This window comes from Tympanuchus pallidicinctus, unplaced genomic scaffold (genome assembly GCF_026119805.1).
Source record: "Tympanuchus pallidicinctus isolate F22 unplaced genomic scaffold, pur_lepc_1.0 scaffold14, whole genome shotgun sequence".
NCBI classification, from domain to species: Eukaryota; Metazoa; Chordata; class Aves; order Galliformes; family Phasianidae; genus Tympanuchus; species Tympanuchus pallidicinctus.
This window is the reverse complement of record NW_026294659.1, coordinates 6,339,959-6,346,576: the sequence shown is the minus strand read 5'-3', so window position 1 is coordinate 6,346,576 and position 6,618 is coordinate 6,339,959. Positions and strand designations below refer to the sequence as shown.

Genomic DNA, 6,618 nt, shown 5'->3' with positions numbered 1-6,618 from the left:
ATCTTTGAAATAAAAAAAGCAACCAGTGTACCTAGCAGAGTCAAAACAATCCTTTCTCTACAAAAGGAAAAGCACAAAGGGTGATGCATAGGTCTCAAAGGTTTTAATTAAATTTGGTACCTAGTAGATGAATTTTGTTCTACATACAGTTTTCAGGGGATAGAATTCACTTTAAGATGAGGAAAAACCAAGGATATATTCCTTAAAACATAATGAAAGTGAGAGAAGCAAGGTGATCCTATAAACCAGTGATGTGGGATTTACAGCTAGGTAGTTTGTGACCTTTAAACTGACATATCAGGACCATAATGTTCTATACGTAATTCTGTGGGTGGAAGTAGAATTACTGCAGAAAGGACATTCTCCATTGTGAGCTTTGCTTCTACAGGATTCTAGCTACATTAAATCTGCAGCTTTGTGTGTAAGAGTAAACTGTAACAGGAGTCAGCAGGATTTGGCATTAACATGAGGTATTATTACAGATTCCTCTGCTCAGACTTCATCCCAAGCCAACTTCTTTCCATGTGAAAAATGATATGAAAAATGGTACCTCCTTACTCTAGATACAGTTTCTTGGATTTTTTAATAATACTGTCTGGTTCTATGTCTAAAAAGATAGACGTATTACTTCTGTTTGTAAACAAAACTATGATAAATGGATGCGTGCCTAATGTGTACCTTTCCTTATGCATCTACAATTAAAACCAGTAGCATACTTCAGTGACATTACTGACCACACATAATAGGGAAAAAGAACTCTGCCTTTTTAGATCAAGACTCAAGTTTATAGTGCTTACATTAAAAAATATCACTATTTTTGTAAATGTAACTAATTGTAATGTAAAATTGTAAACGGAAGTAATTCAGCATAGAAACAATTCAGACAGAAAAAAATATGGAATATTAGAGGATCACTTTATCACGTTACTTTTTCTGGCTGCAATTCTTAGGCTCTGCAGAATTTTGCCTTATTTGTCTTCACACTGCAGAAAATTGCCTAATTCCAAAATAAGAAAATTGATCTCCTAGACAGCTGCTCATAAAGAGACAAAGAGGAGCAGAACTAACTATAGTTCCGTTCTGTTTAAAAAGGAATGTAGCACAGTCTTTAAATCCCAACTTGAGGCCTTTTGAAGATGGCTAACAATAAATGCCACAAGCATCAAACAAAACAAAATGAAAAATAAATAAAACCCATGAAACAAAGAGACATTTTCATCTACAAGTTACTACAGAAGTGAGTTTAACAATGAATTCCATTCTACTTTGAGTTACTGTTACAGCAGCAAGGATTGAGGTCTATTTTTCAATTTTTTTCATCACACGTAACTCTTTTAACAGTGATGCAGTGGTTCTCACACAGCTGTCTAAGAACTGCACTGATTACTCAGTGCAACTTCTCCTTGTTTCCAGCTGCTAAGCCCCATTAGAAGCAGCTAAAAATACTTTAAATACATTCTTAACAGTATGTTTTTATATAATCAGTTGTTGCAGCTGCCACATGGGTAACAGGAGACAAAAGAACTGGATCAGCAATAAAATGAACTTTCACAGATGCGTTCAGCAAAGCTAAAACATGCACAATCTTTGATTTCTTTGGTTTGCAGACTCCTAAGAATCATATGGATATATATTTTTTTAAATTCTTAAGCAAAGCATTGGATCTGCTGAGATTAATTGTGAAGTTACAAAGCTGATTAATTCACCAGTAGTGCAATCCCACTCTGAAATCTAAAGGCTGATGGAAAACACAATACCAAGTCTCCACAGTTTCTGTCAGAACTCTCCTGCTCTCAGAGTGACGCAGGGAAAGATAAATCAAGCAATTGCTAGATGACAGTCTTCTACAACAGTCCATGCAGAGGAAAAATCCTTGTTTTCAAAGAAAAATAAAGGATTGGTGGCTGCTAAGCCAAAGTGGAGCTGCGGAGCTTACTCTTTGACTAGCCTGTCTGCATCACAGTGAGCTTACGGACAGAGAGAAACAGCAGCAGAGAGGTTTGACTCATGTGGGTTTGAAGAGCTGGACAACACAAAAAGTGTTGAACAAACCAGGGCCAGTATGTGTAATACAGGGCATGGACTCTTCACTAACTAAAGATCAGCATCTACCCACGGGGCTTCTTCTTACATTTCAAGAAAGTGACACACAACGATTAACTAGGTCCGGAAGCGCTCATTTATATTTATTTATTATGGATTTGGGTTTTTTTTTTCTTTTTTGGCTGAGGAACGTGCACTTCGGGATCTTGAAGTCCAACCAAAGGGAAAGAACAAGTCTCACATACGGTTGCACTGAGATCCTGTTTACTCCTCTGCCTTCTGCCTCCCCCTAAACGCACCGGTCAGATTTGGCTGGTTTCCAACGCAGGAATCAGAACACAGGAATTCCGTAATTAACGTTACACAACCTCTGACACAGGAACAAGGCCTCAAGCCTAAGGAAGATGACGTGAGCAGCGAGTGATGGCAATACAAGGTGCGTGCCCGCTCCCTCCACCGCTTCGCCCTGCTTTTCCAGAGGCTTTTCCAGAGAAACGAGGCAGCTCTGTGCCTGCTCCAGTTACTTTCGACTAGGATGGGGGCGTGAACGAGGCCGCCCGGCGGTGAGAACCATCCTTTTACAGCTCCCGCCGCGCTGCCCTAAGGTTGTGCATAGAGGACGGCGATAACAGCCGGCTGCAGCTCCGAGGGAACCCCGCGCGGTCACCAACCACCCCCCACACCCCCGCGTCCGTTTCTCCCCGCGCGCGTTCAAACCCCGGCCCCGCGCCGCCAAATCTCGCGAGACCGAACGCCATGCCGGAACCGGGCCGGGCCCCTCCCCTCCGCCGCGCGGCCGGCGGCCTCAGCGCCGCGCACTGAGCGTGCGGCGCCGCCCGCATCCCGGAAGCGCTTTACGGCCGCGCTCCAGGCCCCCTCCCCCTCTCCCTCCTTCCCCCCCTTCTCGGAGACCCGGGGCAGATCGGAGAGCGCCCCCGCACCCGCAACAGGAGCGGGGGGGGCGCCCCCCTCCAACGGCCGCCGTCCCGACTCCAACGGCTGCCGTCCCGGAGGCCCGGGGCAGAGCGAGGGGCCGGGTGGGCATGCAGCCGCCGCTGGAGCCGAGCTCCCAGCGCAACACGGTGAGGAACGGCCGGGAGGGAGGAGAGGCTGGTGAACGGGCCGGGGGCGAGGCCTCCGCGCCGCCTCGCCGCCGCCCCGGCCCGGGGAACGTGGTGAAAGCGGGCCGGAGCGGACGGCTGCCCGCGGTTTGGGTTGGGGTACGGGGGAGTCAGGTCGGGGCCGCTGGGGCGCGGCGTCGGGAGCTGCGGGAGGCGGCGTTGGCTGCCGTGCACCCACGCAGGCGGCGGGGAGAACTTTGTGTTTTGTTTTTGGGGCTCTTCGTGCCGGGGTGAGAGGGTGGGCGGCTTCCAGGAGGGACTCCTGGTCTGCGTGGGCTGCTCCCGGTGTGAGATATAGGGGGTGTAAATAAATGGGAGCGCGGGTAAAAGGGGGTGCTGCTGTCTCTTGGACGGACTGACTGCAGCATGATGCTGCTGCTGTGGTGGTTTGGCTCTGGAGGTAGCAGGGCCGTGGTTATGCTTATGGTGGTGTACTCAGCAAGACAAGGGAGGCAGCCGTCCCTCCGTACTCAGCACTGGTGAGGCCTTGGTTTGAGTACCGTGTTCAGTTTAGCAGTTTTAGGCCTCTCAGTACAAGAAAGACATTGAGTACCTGGAGCGTGTCCGAAGAAGGGCAGTGAAGCTGTGAGGGGTCTGGAGCACAAGTCTAATGGTGAGCAGTAGAGGGAACTGGGATTGTTCAGTGTGGAGAAAAGGAGGCTGAGGGGAGAATCTCTGCAACTACCTGAAAGAAGATTGTAGCGAGGTGTGGGTTGGCCTCTTCTCCCAGGTAACACTGATAGGATGAGAGGTAATGGTCTGAAGTTGCACCAGGAGAGGTTCAGGTTGGATATGAAGAAAAATTTCTTCTCAGAAAGAGTGATAAGGTATTGATAGAGGTTGCCAAGGGAGACTGTGTGGTCACTGTCCCTGTGGGTGTTTAGGGAAAGGATAGGTGAGGTGCTGAGGGGCACCAATTAGTGAGCATGGGGCGATGGGTTGACAGTCAGACTAGATGATCTTAGTGGTCTTTTCCAACCATAAATTATTCTATGATTCTATGCTCTGTCCAGAGTCTTCTCTTGAGGTCTGCAGCAGTTTTCCTCTTTCCCTCTTTGTCCATTTCACACAGATACTAAAAGTAGATAGACTGACCAATCTTGTTGGTGTGCTGATAGGTGCCCATTATTTTTAGTGCTGATATCTACTATGATTGAAATTGAGTAGTAAGTGTTCATTTGTAGGCTTGTAAGATTCACTTGATTGGGGCTGTTCTCAGATGACTTAATAGAAATATGTGTAAAACTTACCAGGAAAGCCTGAATGATCAGAGGTTGATAACTGCTTGGATAGCTTTGATATATGTATATGTATATAATTTTTTTTCTTCCAGACTCATGAGAAGAGCACTGCTATCTTCTGCCCCTTGTCCAAGCATATTGTGTGTTAGCATATTTAATGTAAAAAGAAGAAACGTCAAATTCATTTCCTCTTACAATGAGAGAGGAACAGCGTTCTTAAAAATTAAGTATTTCACAACACTTTTTAAAGTCAGCCCTTTGTCCTGCCCTGTGAATTAGTGTCGGCTGAGGGCAGTGGTGTAAATGATCATCTAACAAAGTGTGTATAGACTGTCTCATTTCCTCTGTAAAATGTATCAATTTTTACACGTGTTAGTAAAGGAATATGCAACCAGCGTTTGTCTGTCTTTAATCTTAAATCTTTTGTCTTAAGCACGGTGAGATGGATAAGAGTGATAGATGCACTCCGTAACTCTGTTGACTGCAGTATCGGGGTTTATTTTCATCTGGCTCACATCGTAACTTTTAATACAGGTGACTGCAGATAAACGTGAAGAGGATATTGTGAGATCTGTGTCCATTTTCTTCTTTCCTAGATCTCATTGAGGCTCCTTCTTTCTGTTAGTCATCACCGTGAGAAAGATGAGTTGAATAGCTGTTGTGAAAACCTACCTTCTTTTCCACCTAGTTTTTGCAGTATGTCTGTGCTGATGCCTATCTGATGCCGCTGAGTGGCGGAGGAGTAACCCTTTCTAATTGTAAATGATTCTTTTGCATTCTTCCAAAAGGATAATACACAGTTCTTAATGTTGCATGGTAACAGCTTGCCTCTGTCACCTCTTGAAAGCTACTTACATAGATCTGAAACAAAAGTAAGTTTTTGGTTGAGCTAAGCTGTAGATGCTTTCTCCTAATTTTGATCCTGTAATGATTTATAGTGTGTATTTGAAATAGGATACGTAGCCCCAAAAATATTCTTGGTTGGATGTAGATTTGCATATTTCTATCATGTCTGCTTAGTCATCCAACTCTACTATAGCATGACACATTTTGCTCTAGGAGTGTCTGCATAACACTCTTTCCACTACTGTGAGCTGAAGTAAGTGCAGTGTCTATTGTGTATGTAGTTGTCTCTACACGCATAAATGTAAGTAAATATATCTACAGAGAAGGACTTTATTTGTTGCATTTGAATGACAGGTGACAAGCTGAAACTAAGAGACAGTTGTATATAGCCTCAGATTTTTTTCAGAAACATCTGTTGGACTGCTTTTGTAGGCAGGTGTTTCAAGTTACAAGGTAGAAATATCTGCTACTTGTGGTTTTGCAGTGTGTTTTCCTGTCCTTATTATTGTCTTTACACAAACGGGGAGGTCCAAAGCCTAAACTAGGAATTGGTAGTTATCTATGTAATGTGGATTTTCTGTTTACTTGTTTCTGTGAAGGCATAATATAATAAAATATTGTCTAAAGGGTGATGTTAACTGGCTTGTGAAAGACCAAGTATCATATTGTTGAGATTGCATGTGTGGTAATGTCACAGTGGCAGTTTGCACATGGGAAGCAACTTCTTCTACATGGAAAGATGAGAGGGAGTTCAGAAATATTTGTTTAGAGTCATTTATGAAAATGTTAAAGGTGTTGATTTAAAAAAAATTTCCAGAACAGCTTCTTAAGTTCTGCCAAACCTTGAACTCCTTCAGAGTTACCCATGTGAAAGGCTTTCAAATTAAATATGCAGTCTGCAAATTCATCTCCAGTTTAAGGCACAAAATGTTAGACCTGATGCTGCTCTGGTAGGAGGTATTGTGGTACAAAGTATCCTTTATGATCTCATATTCTGTGAAGGTACATAATCTGTCAGCAAGTCCTGTGCTGTGTCAGTCAGTGCTTAAAAGATGGCACTGTAGTATCAGTATCCAGAAGACTCTTGGATGCTGAACCTTTTTTATTGTCATGAGAAGCTGCAATCATCTGGCAAAATTCTGTGTGTAATAAGATTGTGAGACAAACTGTAGTGTTGCTCACAAATGATACAGATGAAGATTGTCAGGGAGTTCTTAATGTTTGTTCTTTTTCTCTCTTTAAGGATAAATTATACTATATAGATCACTGAGGGTGGCTCTCAGTTTCATGTCAGAGTGGACCTAATGTTTCAATGTTTGTGCATCTCCTTGATTATGACTTCAAATGTTTCTCCTGCTTCAAGTGTT

At 44.1% G+C, this 6,618-nt stretch overlaps 1 protein-coding gene across 5 annotated transcripts in view; it reads left to right on the top strand.

Moving 5' to 3' along the window:
• Positions 1 to 2,828: 2,828 nt before the first annotated feature.
• TAB3 (TGF-beta activated kinase 1 (MAP3K7) binding protein 3) overlaps positions 2,829 to 6,618 on the top strand; it is a 44,016-nt gene continuing 40,226 nt past the window's right edge. For 4 of the 5 annotated variants that reach the window (XM_052674176.1, XM_052674175.1, XM_052674173.1 and 1 more), the window contains exon 1: positions 2,832 to 3,125. The gene's annotated coding sequence lies outside the window, so the exon portion shown is untranslated. Of the gene's footprint in view, positions 3,126 to 6,618 lie in introns of all 5 variants that reach the window. The other variant, XR_008204386.1, reaches the window with a different exon arrangement.